The following is a 14,174-nucleotide window of genomic DNA, read 5'->3' as shown; positions in this document are numbered from 1 at the left end:
AGAGGTTTGGATGGAGAACCTTTGCATGGAGAGGAGCATGCCAAGGATCTCTGAAACAGAAATCCTATTCTTTTTTCTCCTATAAACAGATATCCTTCCACAGATTCTTTCCAAAGGAGTAAACAGTCCCCCCCCCTCCTTTTTTGGTCTTAAAATAACATTCCAACTCTTCTCTCTTCCTTCATTTATAGCTAATCCCTGAGACCTACAGATTTGGTCTTCAGAAAGATCCTGTTCTTCACCTTCTTTTGCTTCCATAGCTACCACCTGGTCCAGAGCCCATTAACTGCTGCTTTGGACTCTCAGAGGTCATGTGGAACAATGCTCTGATTCAGGATCAGGAAATCATTGAAGTAGAAATGTCCTAGAGATGAAGTGGGAAAGAAACACACAGCTGAATGGGTTATAGTAGTCAAGGCACCTTTGCAGGCAAACATCAGAAACAACCTAAAGCATAAAAGGAAATGATAAATATATTGGGGTAGAGCAAAATCGAAGGAATTACTGTTCTAGTAAATAGTGTCTAAAAACAGTCCAAGACTACATTTTGGACCATCGGAAAGTGCAGATGGACCCTCCATCCTTCATGCAATCACCCATGAGCATAATTTTTTCCAACTGGACAAGAGGTAATAAATGGCATTCTTTTCTGAGGCAATTAAGCACATTTTTGAGGAGAAAGGGAAAAGCTGTACTCAAAAATATGGGTGTTTTTAGATGAGTTTGCCTAAAGTAGAATTCCTTTTGCTGTGAATAACAATAACAAAATAAAATAAAAAGGTGAAATCTTTTCTGCATATACATAGTGAAAGGGAAGAAAAGAGGATGAAGAGAATTTCTCTGTGCTAGTTTTCATTGGCTGCATCAGAAGAGGACAGCTTGGCCACCATCTGAATCTAGAGAGTGGGTGGAGAAGCATTTCAGTAGATGAGAGCAGGTATGTAGTTGTTTTGCCGAACCTGCAGAGCTACCCTAAACTTTTGACGATTGGTAAGCAGGGAAATACAGCTACCAGCAGATGGATGACTGATCCTGAAAAAGGTAGGTTTATAAGAATTTCCTCTTTTTCATGAAGGAAGCAGCTGTGACAGCAACTTGACCTTCAACTTGGCCTCCAGAGGGCAGAGGCTGGGAGAGACTGAGAAGCCACAGTCCTGTGCCCTCAGCTCAGGGCAGAGGCTGACAGAGAGGTTGAAACAGCCTGCCACTCAGCCAAGATCCTGGAAAGGAAGTGTGTGCAGGAAGAGGGCTGCTTTGACTCCATTACAAAGCATGTCTGATTTTTGACAACCCTGCAAGGAAGAAATAAGAGCTCAAACTAGTAACTTTTTTCTTTAAATTGAGGTATAAATTACACAGAGGGACATGCCCAGTTGCTTATAGACTGAGTGTGTGTGCTTCAACAGATGTATATATTTATGTATATATTTATTATTTATTTAGCTTATATTTATTTATTTAGCTTTAACATTAAGGTCTATGATCTATTTTGAAATAATTTCCATGAATGATGTGATATGGATCAAGATTCATTTCCTCCATATACACAGCCAATTTAGTTGAAAAGACCTTCTTTTCACCCATTAAATAGCCTTGGTGTCTTGGTTTAAATCAGCTTACCATAAAATATAAGTGTGGGTCCATTTGTGGGACCCAAATGTTTTGTTTTGTTTTGTTTTGTTTGCTGTCCTGGGTAGTCTTGAATTAGGTGTCTGATTTGGGTTTTATTTGGTATCTGATTTGTTACCACTTGAAAATAGGACACAAGTAGTCTGTGGCATGTACTCATTTAATTATCACCTATAGTGTCTTAGAATGAATTAACAATTGAAAGCAAACTTTGACAAACCAAATTGCTGTTGAAATGAACCATTATAATAGAATGAGAAATACAAAGGCTATGGGATTAGCCTAACTACCTAGAATAAAGCTTAAAGAAACTAGTAAACTCAGGGGTTTATGTTTTGGGCTTAAGCCATAGTCAAAGAACCAGAGAGTGTCTCTATCTGCTATATGAAAAGTATCTTCTCTCTTATAGCTGCAGAGCCAATGTAGCCAAAATTTAAGTCCCCAGTCTAATGGCAGTGGTTGCATAAATACAGTATAAATTGAATTCATAGCCCCTATAGGTCTCTCATACAAAAGATAGGACTGGGGAAAGAGTAGAAACCTGAAAACTGAAATAGGATATTAGGGTGGATTTGTATGCATCTATTTTTAAATGGAGGTATTATCATCATTATTCACTTATGGTGAAATCAACAGATCAGGAGACAACCGTCATTGGAAAGATAGTTTGCTACAGGTTGGAAGAAGACAGAGCACAACACACTATGTAAGACCACCTGGGGAAGCAACAGGATTGGTAAAGATGCAGAAGAAGCAAAGGGAGAAGGTGGGCAAGAGCCTTTCTGTGGTTTTTGCAGGGAAGAATGAGAGAAGCAGGCTAAGCAAGCTAAGCTGGTTTGGGAATGGCTAATTTGAACAATTTCCACAGGCTCCAGGGTGTAGGGACTGCCTTCAATTAACAGATGGTGGCTCTGAGGTGATTAGGACAGGGTGTGAGGGTTCAATAAAGGGGCATGATTAATACAGTGTCTGAGTATTTTGACCTAACATATCCCTCTGAGTCTCACTTGCTAGCAGAAAAATCCTTCCTCTCCGACAACTCCAGCCATCCTCTGATTGAAAGTACTATAATGACCTCACATGAGGCAGTTACCTTATAAATAATGCTATTTTTCCTCAAGACTCAACCCACCAACTCTCACGTCCTCCAGTTTCTAAATACACATATGGTGAATTTAGTTTAGTTTCATAGTATCCCACAGGAAAAAGTACAAATAATTGGACCTGGGAAGACATTAAACAACAAAAAGGTGGCAGAATTTTGCTAACATATTAGAATAAAGCCACAAAATATTGTTAAAATAAAGTCTAGGGGTGCTAGAACAGGAAGGAATGAATGTAGCACCAGATGGGGCCAAATTATTCAATATTGTTAACATCACAAATTCTGGATTCAATAAACTGATTTTGAAACTTGAGAGTGAGTGGCTTTAATAGTCTGCTTGCTTGGTTAATTAAAACCTACATTTAAAGGGAGCCTATATTAGATGTCCCACTGACAAATGGATAAAGATGCAGTATACGTATATACTGGAATACTATGGAATACTATGCAGCCATCAAAATACATACTGTCTCGCAGAGTGGCTGCACCAGTTTGCCTCCCCACCAATGATGCTCGAGAGTTTCTTTTCCTCTACATCCTCACCAACCCTTGTTCTTTCTTGAGGTTTTTTTAAATTATTATTTTAGCCATTCTGAGGGGTGTGAGATGATATCTCACTGTGGTTTTGATTTGCATTTCCTTAATGATGAGTGAAGGCATCTTTTCATATGTCTGCTGGCCAATATCTGGATGTCTTCTTTGGAGAAATATCTATTCATGTTTTCTGTCCATTTTTTAATTGGATTATCTGCTTTTTTGGTGTTGAGTTTTGTAAATTCTTTATATACTTTGGATACTAACTTTTTATTGGATATGTCATTTGCAAGTATCTTCTCCCATTCAGTAGGTTGTCTTTTAGTTTTGTTTCTTGTTTCCCTTGCTGTACAAAAGTTTTTTATTTTGATGAAGTCCCAATAGTTTATTTTTGTTTTTATTTCCCTTGCCTCAGGAGACTCATCAGAAAGATGTTATGGTCGATGTCAGAGAAATTACTGCCTGTGCTCATTTCTAGGATTTTTATGGTTTCAGGTCTCAAATTTAGGTCCTTGATCCATTTTGAGTTTATTTCTGTGTACGGTGTAAGAAAGTGGTCCAATTACATTCTTTTGCATGTAGCTGTCCAGTTTTGCCAACACCATTTGTTGAAGAGATTGTCTTTTTCCCATTGCATATTCTTGCCTCTTTTATTGAAGATTAATTGATCATATAATTGTAGGCTTATTTCTGGGCCTTCTATTCTGTTGCACTGACCTATATGTCTATTTTTATGCCAGTGCCCTACTGTTTTGATTATTATAGCTTTATAATATAACAAAGTCTGGAACCGTGATACCTCCAGTTTTGTTTTTCTTTTTCAAGATTGCTTTGGCTATTCAGGGTCTTTTGTTGTTCTCTACAAATTTTAGGATGGTTTGTTCTACTTCCATGAAAAATGCTGTTGGTATTTTGATAGGGATTGCTTTGGGTAGTATGGAAATTTTAACAATATTTGTTCTCCCAATCTATGAGCATGGTATTTATTTCCATTTCCTTATATCATCTTCAATTTCTCTCATCAATATTTTATAGTTTTCAGAGTGCAGCTCTTCTGCCTCTTTGGTTAAGTTTATTCCTAGCTATTTTGTTATTTTGGGGGCAATTGTAAATGAGATTGTGTTCTTAATTTATCTTTCTGTTGTTTCATTATTTGTATATAGAAATGCTACAAGTTTCTGTACATTTCTCTGCTTGCCTTACTTCAGCTCTCGGGTTCCATCCCTATTGATGCAAATGGTAGGTATTCATCGTTTCTAATATCTGAATAATATTCCATTATATATATGTACCACATCTCCTTTATGGTTTCACTCATATGTGGAACATAAGCAATAGAATGGAGGCCCATAGGGGAAGGGAGGGAAATCCAAAGGGAGAGAAATCAGAGAGGGAGGTGAACCCTGAAAGACTATGGACCCCAGGAAACGATCTGAAGGTTTCAAAGGGGAGGAGGTTGGAGGGAGTGATAATAGCATGATGGGTATGATGTGATGAGCACTGGGTGTTATACTTATCTAATGAACAACTGAACACTACATCAAAAACTAATTATGTACTATACAGTGGCTAAATGAACATAATAAAATTTTTTTAAAGTTCTGTACATTGATTCTGTATCCTGTGACTTCACTGAATTTGTTTATCAGTTTTAGCAGTTTTGGGCTGAAGTCTTTTGGGTTTTCTATATATAGTGTCATGTCATCAGCAAATAGTGAAAGTTTTCCTTGTGCCTCACAAATTTGGATGTCTTTTATTTTGTTGTTGTTGTTGTCTGATTGCTGTGGCTAGGACTTCTAGTACTATGTTGAATAAAAGTAGTGAGAGTGGCCATCCTTGTGTTGTTCCTGATCTAGGGGAAAAGCTCTCAGTGTTTCTGTATCGAAGATGTTGTTAGCTATGAGTTTTACACATAAGGTCTTCGTTATTTTGAGGTATGTTCCCTCTAAAGCTACTTTGTTGAGGGTTTTTGTCATGAATGGATGTTATACTTTGTCAAATGTTTTTCTGTATCTGTTGAAATGACTATATGGTTTTTATCTTTTTTCTTATTGATGTGATGTATCATGTAGATTGATTTGAAAATATTGAACCATGTTGGCATCCCAGGAACAAATCCCACTTGATCATGGTGAATTTTTTTTAATGTATTATTGGATTTTTGCCAATTTGCCAATATTTTGTTGAGGAATTTTGCATTTATGTTCATTAAGGATGTTGGCCTGTAGTTCTCTTTTTTTGTGCTGTCTTTCTCTAGTTTGTTTGTTTTTTAAAGACTATTTATTTATTTATTTATTTGGCAGACAGAGATCACAAGCAGGCAGAGAGAGAGAGAGGAGGAAGCAGGCTCCCCGCTGAGCAGAGAGCCCGATGTGGGGCTCGATCCGAGGACCCTGAGATCATGACCTGAGCCGAAGGCACAGGCTTTAACCCACTGAGCCACCCAGGTGCCCCTCTAGTTTTGATATCATGGCATGCTGGCCTCATAGAATGAGTTTGGATGTTTTCCTTCCTCTTCCATTTTTTGGAAAAGTTTGAGAGTAGGTATTAACTGTTCTTTAAATGTTTGATAGAATTTGCCTATGAAGCCATCTAGTCCTGAACTTTTCATTGGGAGGTTTTTGATTATGGATTCAATTTCATTGCTGGTAATTGGTGTGTTTAAGTTTTCTATTTCTTCTTGTTTTAATTTTGGCAGGTTATATGTTTCCAGGAATTTATCCATTTCTTCTAGGTGATCGAGTTTGTTGGTATATAATTTTTCCCAACATTCTCTTATAATCCTTTGTATTTGTTTGGAGTTGGTTGTTATGTCTCTTCTTTCACTTGTGATTTTGTTTGAGTCACCTGTTTTGGGAGTTTGTTGTTGTTGTTGTTTTGATGACTCTGGCTAGAGGTTAAACAATTTTTTGATCTTTTCAAAGACTCAGCTCCTGGCTTCTTTGATCTGTTCCTTGTTTGTTTGTTTCTATATAATTTATTTTTGCTCTAATCTTTATCATTTCTTTCCTTCTGCTGGTTTTGAGTTTTGCTTGCCCTTCTTTTGTTAGGTCCTTTAAGTGTATGGTTAGACTATTTATTTGAGGTTTTTCTTGTTTCTTTAGATAGGCCTGTAGTGCCATAAACTTTCCTTTTAGAATGACTTTCTGCATCCCAAAGGTTTTGGACTATGGTGTTTTCAGTTTCATTTTTCTTCATGTAATTTTGGTTTTTTTCTTTGATTTCTTGGTGACCCATTCATTGTTTAATATCCTTCTATTCAACCTTCATGTATTTGTGCTCCTTCCAGATTTTTTCTTACAGTTGATTTCTAGTTTCATAGCATCAATAGAAAAGATGCATGATATGACTTTGATCTTTTGGATTTATTGAGATTTTATTTCTGGCCTAATATGTGACCTATTCTGGAGAATATTTTATGTGCATTTGTAAAGAATGTGTATTCTGCTGTTTTAGGATGAAATGTCCTGAATGTATCTGTTAAATCTATCTGGTTAGTGTCATTCAAAGTCACTGTTCCTTGTTGATTTTCTGTTTGGATGATCTGTGCACTAATGTAAGTGAGGTGTTAACGTCTCCCACTATTATTGTATTACTACTGATTAGTTCCTTTATATTTGTTATTAACTGTTTTATGTACTTAGGTACTCCCATTCTAGGTGCATAAATATTTAGAATTGTTATATCTTCTTCTTGGATTATCCCTTTTTTATTATATAGTGTCTTTGTCTCTTTTTATAGTCTTTGTTTTAATGTCTATTTTGTCTGATATAAGTATTGCTACCCCAGCTTTCTTTTGACAGCCATTTGTATGACAAATATTTCTCCGTCCCCTCACTTTCAAATTGCATATGTCTTTAGGTCTGAAATGAGTCACTTGTGGGTGGCATATACATGGATGTTGTTATTGTTTTTTAACCATTTTTCACCTTATGTCTTTTGTTTGAAACATTTAGTCTACGTTCACATTCAAAGTAATTATTAATAAGTATGCATTTATTACCATTTTGTAACTTTTTTGTAGTACCAAGTTTTTATTTAAATTCCAGTTAGTTAACATAAAGTGCAATATTATTTTCAGTAGAATTCAGCGATTCATCACCTATATACAACACCCAGTGTTCATCACAACCAGTGCCCTCCTTAATACCGATCTCCCATTTAATAAATCCCCCACCCACCTCCCCTCCAGCAACCCTCAGTTTGTTCTCTATATTTAGGAATCTGTTTTATGATTTGTCTCTCTCCCCCCATTTTCATCTGTTTTATTTCTTAAATTCCACATATAAGCAAAATCATATGGTATTTGTCATTCTTTGACTAATTTTGATTAGCATAATACACTCTAGCTCCACCCATGTCATTGCAAATGGGAATATTTCATTCTTTTTTAAATTTTTAAAAAATTTTAAAGATTTTATTTATGTATTTATTAATTGGAGAGAGAGCGTATGTGAATAAGGGAGAAAGGGAGAGAGAATCTGAAGCAGACTCCACACTGAGTGCAGAGTTCAACGTGGGGCTCAATCCCACAACTGTGAGATCATGACCTGAGCCAAAACCAGGAGTTGGATGCTTAACCGACTGAGCCACCCAGGCACCCCAAGATTTCATTCTTTTGATAGCTGAGTATATTCAGTGTGTGTGTGTGTGTACATACACATGAAGATGTGATATATATATACATAGACACACACATCTATATGTTCTAGGTTATCCTAAACAACTTCTTTATCCATTCATCAGTTGATTGGCATTTGGGCTCTTTCCATAATTTGGCTATTATAGATAATGTTGCTATTAACATTGGGGTACCTATATCCCTGGGAATCAATATTTTTGGTTGTTTTTGTAGTTATCTGATTGTTTCTTCTCTTGCTCTCTTTTCTCACAGTTCATTGGTTTTCTTTAGTGATATACCTGATTTCCTTTGTCTTTTTTTTTTCCTTATTTACTATTGTTTTTTTATGTGTGGTTACCATTAGATTTGTATACAACATTTTCTGCATATAGCAGTCTATATTAAGTTGATGGCTACTTAAATTTGAGCCCATTTTTTTGTATACCATATATCAAACACTACCACATTTTTAGTATATGCTGTCATACTTTACATCATTTTATATTGTGAATCCCTTGACTGATTTTTACAGATATTCTTACTGCTTTTGTATTTCCTACTTTTCTTAGTTCTCCTTATGGTCTTTCCTTTCCACTCAGAGTCCCTTTTAACATTTCTTGTAGGGCTGGTTTAGTGGGCATGAACTCCTCTAACTTTTGTTTGTCCGAGAAACTCTCTATCTTTCCTTTTATTCTGAATGATAACCTTGCTGGATAGAGTACTATCAGCCACAGATTTTTTTTCTTTTTAGCACTTTGAATATATCATGCCACTTTCTTTTGGCCTGCAAAGTTTGTGCTAGAAACCTGCTGATAGCCTTGTGGAGATGTTTCTTGTATGTAAATGTGTTTTTTCTCTTGCCCTTTAAAAAATTCTCTTTATCACTAATTTTTGCCATTTTAATTACTATGTGTCTTGTTGTAGACCTATGCGAGTTGATTTTTTTGGAGGTTCTCTGTGTCTCCTGGATCTAGATGTATTTCCTTCCCCTGGGAAGTTTTCAACTATGATTTCTACAATTAAATTTTCTGTCCCCTTTTCTCTCTGCTTCTTCATCTGGGAACACTATTAGACAAATATTATTATGCCTGATGGAGTTGATGAGTTTCCTAAGTCTATTCTCATTTTGCATAATCTTTTTTTTTTTTTTAACTGCTTAGCTTGATTATTTTCCCTTACTCTGTCCTCCAGGTTGCTAACTCATTCCTCTGCCTGCTATTTATTCCATTTGGCCTATTTTTAATTTTGTTTATTGTGTTCCTCATCTCCAATTTTTTTATGTTCTCTATTTCTTTGTTAAGGGTCTCACTTGTGTCCTCACTGTTTTATCAAGTCCAGTGAATATCTTTATGATCATTACCTTAAATTTTCTATCAGTCCCACTACTTATCTCCATTTCATTTAAGCCTCTTGTTATGATTTTTTTTCCTCATTCTCTCATTTGGGACATATTTTACCTCCTTACTTTGTCTAGTTATCTATGTCTGTTTATCTGTGTCAGGAATGCCAGGTACATCTCCTGTTCTTGAATATAATGGCCTTATGAAGAAGAGGTCCTATTGTGCCCTGTAATGCAGTGTCTTCTGTTCACCAGGAGCTGCCATTTCAGAGGTGTCTCCTGTGTGTGTTGCATGTGCTCCACTGTTTTGTCCTGGACACCTTTTCTTTTAGTGCAGCCATCTGCAGAGGCTTTTTTGCATGTTGTGGGCAGTGTATGGCCCCCAGTGGGGTGGGGTGTATAGTCTTAACAAGGTACATGCTGGTTTTCTTATAAAATGAGACCTGCTGCTGCCACTGAGACTGGGGCCATGTGGGAAGTCTATACAATTTTAATAAGGTGCACCTTAGGTCCATGCCAATGTTAGGACCCAGACCCTGCAAAATGTGTAGGCTGGGAAAGGCAGTGTTGGCAAGGCTTGCACTGGTCTTCTGAGGGAGGAAACCTGCAACACTGGGACTGAGGCAAAAATGACTGGATAGGCTGCTGGATCTGCCAAAGTGCATGGGGTAGGGCTTGTTGTGAGCAAGTTATAGAGCTGGTCCCTGCTGGTGACCATGTGTTTATGCTGGGGAAGGGGGAAAGGAAATGGTGCCTGTTCCTGGGTGGCCGTGGCAGGGCAGGGGTAGTGGGTGTTCTCTCTAGGGACAGGCTCTGAAATGAGTAAACTACTCCCCCTCCCTCCCATATGCCCCAGGCATTTTTCAAACTCCTGCTTCTCTGCTGTAACTCCACAAGCAGGTTGTCATACTTTTTTTTTTTTTTTTTAAAGCAGGGGCAGAGGGAGAGGGAGAAGCAGGCTTCCAACTAAGCAGGGAGCCCAATGCGGGGCTCGATCTCAGAACCCTGGGAACTTGACCTGAGCTGAAGGCAGACGCTTAAGGACTGAGCCACCCAGGCACCCCAAATCATACTATTTTTTTAAGGGCAGGGACACAGCTTCCTATCATCCACCATCCTGACTCTTCAAGAGCTGAGACTGCTGATTTTTAAAATTCCAGGCTTTAAATCTCACTACTTATAAGAACTCATAAAATTCAGCCCCTCTAGTTTTCAAAATCACACGTTATGGGGATTCATCTTACCTATGCAGGTTCCCCATTGTGACAGTGTTTCTTGCTTTTCTCCACGCTCACAACTCCCTCCCCGCAATGATGGCCACAGTCATTTTCACTCCACACAATGTCTCTGCCCTTCCTATCCTCTTTAATGTGGCCTCTTTTCTACTTTGAGTTGTGGAGTTCCTTCTGCAAGTCTTGGGGTCATTTTCTGGGTTATTTACAATGATGTGAATGTTATTTAGTTGTATCCATGGGATGAGGTGAATTTAAGGTCATTTTACTTAGCCATCTTGGCCCCCAGTCAGCTCCCAACTATGATTTTAGAATTTTCTATTATTTTTTCCTGAAATTTTTTGTTTTATATATTTTGAATCTGTGTTATTATGATCATACAGATTTTGTATTATACCTTCCTATCAGAAAACCCCTTTATTATCATGAAATAAAAACTATTTCAAGTGATGTTTCTTGACTTAAAGGATCCTATATCTAATATTTGTATAGCTATATCAGGTTTTTTATTAATGTTCACATGGTATATATATTTTTAATCCTTTACTTTTAATCTTTCTGTGTTCTTATATTTTAAATGTGACTCCTGTGAGGAAGATAAAATTAGGTTTCTTATCATCCAGTCTGACAATCCTCTGCTAAGTATATCAGTAACTACTGATATAGTATGGTTTATATACAAATTTACTATAGGTTTTCTACTTGACCCATATATTTTTTGTTCCATTCTTTTCTTCTTTTATTTTTATTTTATTTTTTTTAAAGATTTATTTATTTGACAGAGAGAAATCACAAGTAGACAGAGAGGCAGCCAGAGAGAGAGAGCGAGGGAAGCAAGCTCCCTGCTGAGCAGAAAGCCCGATGCGGGACTCGATCCCAGGACCCTGAGATCATGACCTGAGCCGAAGGCAGTGGCTTAATCCACTGAGCCACCCAGGCGCCCCTCTTTTCTTCTTTTAGATTTATCAAATAATTTTTATCAATCCATATTTTCCATCTATTAACTTGTTAGTTATACTTCATTTTATAATTTTTTAGAGACAAAACAAGTGTTCCTATCTTATTCAGTCTAACAAAATGCATTAACTTATCACTTCTCTGAAACTGGTGGAAGCTTAGAATCTTTGAATTCTATTTAGCAAACCTCCTTCAAGTTATCAATGTAACGTATTTTAGTTCCATATGTATTTTTTAAATTCCAAAAGACATTACAATTGTTGCTTTGTGTAATATATATTATATTTATCCACATTTCTGTTTCTTTTCTTTCCATCTTATATTTTATACTTCCATGCAAGATTATTTTTCTTCTGGCAAAGAACTCCCTTTCATTATTTTCACATAACCCTGTTGCCAGCAAATTCCTTTAGTTTCCATTTGGTTTAAAAATTTTATTTCACCATCATTTCAGGAGTGTATTTTACTAGGCTAGGCTTCTAGACTGTTTCTTTCATCACTCTAAAGATGCCAGTACATTACATTCTGTGTTTCACTATTTCTGCTGAGAAGTCAGCTGTCATTTTTATTGTTGTTTCCTTGTAGATAATGTGCCTTTTTTTCCCTTCTGGCTGCTTTGATGATTTTTACTGTCTTTGGTTTTCAGCAGTTTTACTATGATATGCCTGGTTGTGATTTTCTTTGTGTTTCTCTTGCTTGAGGTTCTCTGACCTTCTTGAATATGCAGATTGATATTCATAAGTTTTCACAAATGCTTATTCGATACTTCTTGAATATTGATTTTGTCTCATTCCTTTTTCTTTTCTTCTCCTTCTGAAACTATAATTATAGAAATAATAGGCACTATGAATGTGTTCCACATGTCTCCTGTGCTGTGCATGTTTCCTTTTCTTCCTCTTGGCACTTGACTTGTCTTCTAGTTAACTAATTCTGTGTTTGGCTGTGTCTAATCATCTAATCAGCTGCCGAAACCACCTATTTAATTATTAATTTCAGATATTATATATTTTTAATTCCACCAAATCCGTTGGCTCTTCATAATTTTCATTTCTTAGTTCTGAATCTTTTCATTTATTCTGTCTACCTTGTCTTTATTTTATTTAACATATTAATTATGATTAATCTAAAACCCCCTTTGTGCTACCACCAATATGTGAATCCTATGTGTTTCTGTTTCTGTTCATGTCTTAAAATCTACTTTGGTATTAGTATAACTTCACCAGTCATCTTTTGGCTAGTGTTTTTACATAGTTTCTTCTGCATTATTTTTCTTTCAACCTTTCTGTGCTCTTATATGTAATATATGTAAGTAGCATATAATTGATTTTTCTTTTTCATACTGTCAATGTTAATGTCCAGATTACAGAGTTATATTTTCTTGGTTCTTTCGATGGTTAATTTTTAAATTTAATTAATTTTAATCAATTCAAGTACTCAACATTGTGTATTTAGAAAAAGAAAAGGAAGAGAGGTTCCACTTGCTGTTGTCTTCCACATGAGAGGAATCCCCTTCTCTCTCTTCGGTAGATATATTAAAGGGTTGGCCATCTCAATCCAACCAAAGACTTCAGTAGGTTATAGCTGTTTCTGCAGTCAAATCTCATATTGAATCAGTATTTCTCTCACCAATCCTGATTTTCTGATTGAGAACCTAGCAGGTCTCAAACTCCTCAGCTTTGAAAGTCTGCAGGAGATCTGGGGTTTCCAGCCTAGATCTCCAGCCTCAGCCTAGACAGCTTCAACCCGGTACCTATCCTTAGGAGGATATAGGTGGTAATCTTGAGGCAGATTGCTTTAAGTGGTGGATCTTTGGAGACTGCAGATATTTCTCTTTGGCTTAAGTTATTGTTTTAACTTTTTAGTCATGCACTCAGCTTGCAGTTGTGCACTTGGGTCCTCTCAAGTTTCTCATCTCTCCTGCAGATCCACCCAACTACTAAAACTTCACTGGATTCCTCTGCTCCTGTGCATGGTATCTTTTTGGTCCAAGTCTGATTCTCAGCTTATAGTAATTATTGGTAAATAGTCCCAGAGAAGAGGAGGGACATCAGCTCATTCCACAACAGTACCGTTTTTCTGAAATTATAGTTCATTTACTCCTCAGGGCTCTCACAGTTGTCCTATGCTGTGATTCTTAAAAAAAAAAAAAAGAAAGAAAGAAAAAAAATCTTCTCCCACTCCATGGGTTGCCTCTTTGTTTTGTTGACTGTTTCCTTTGCTGTGCAGAAGCTTTTGATCTTGATGAAGTTCCAAAAGTTCATCTTCGCTTTTGTTTCCTTTGCCTTTGGAGACATATCTTGAAAGAAGTTGCTGTGGCTGATATCGAAGAGGTTACTGCCTATGTTCTCCTCTAGGATTCTGATGGATTCCTGTCTCACATTGAGGTCTTTTATCCATTTTGAGTTTATCTTTATGTACGGGGTAAGAGAATGGTCGAGTTTCATTCTTCTACATATAGCTGTCCAGTTTTCCCAGCACCATTTATTGAAGAGACTATCTTTTTCCCACTGTATATTTTTTCCTGTTTTGTCGAAGATTATTTGACCATAGAGTTGAGGGTCCATATCTGGGCTCTCTACTCTGTTCCACTGGTCTATGTGTCTGTTTTTATGCCAGTATCATGCTGTCTTGGTGATCACAGCTTTCTAGTAAAGCTTGAAATCAGGTAATGTGATGCCCCCAGTTTTATTTTTGTTTTTCAACATTTCCTTAACAATTCGGGGTCTCTTCAGATTCCATACAAATTTTTGGATTATT

General features: G+C 36.8%; 1 long non-coding RNA gene across 1 annotated transcript in view; it reads left to right on the top strand.

The window, feature by feature from the left end:
- Positions 1-914: 914 nt before the first annotated feature.
- Positions 915-14,174, top strand: part of LOC106007194 — a 40,925-nt gene continuing 27,665 nt past the window's right edge. Inside the window, exon 1 of the long non-coding RNA XR_001181770.2 lies at positions 915-1,041. This is a non-coding gene — a long non-coding RNA (uncharacterized LOC106007194). The remainder of the gene's footprint in view (positions 1,042-14,174) is intronic.

Source organism: Mustela putorius, unplaced genomic scaffold (genome assembly GCF_011764305.1).
Source record: "Mustela putorius furo isolate JIRA1106 unplaced genomic scaffold, ASM1176430v1.1 tig00000242_pilon_pilon_pilon, whole genome shotgun sequence".
NCBI lineage: Eukaryota > Metazoa > Chordata > Mammalia > Carnivora > Mustelidae > Mustela > Mustela putorius.
Note: the sequence above shows the minus strand (reverse complement) of the source record. Positions and strands in the feature narration are given on the sequence as shown.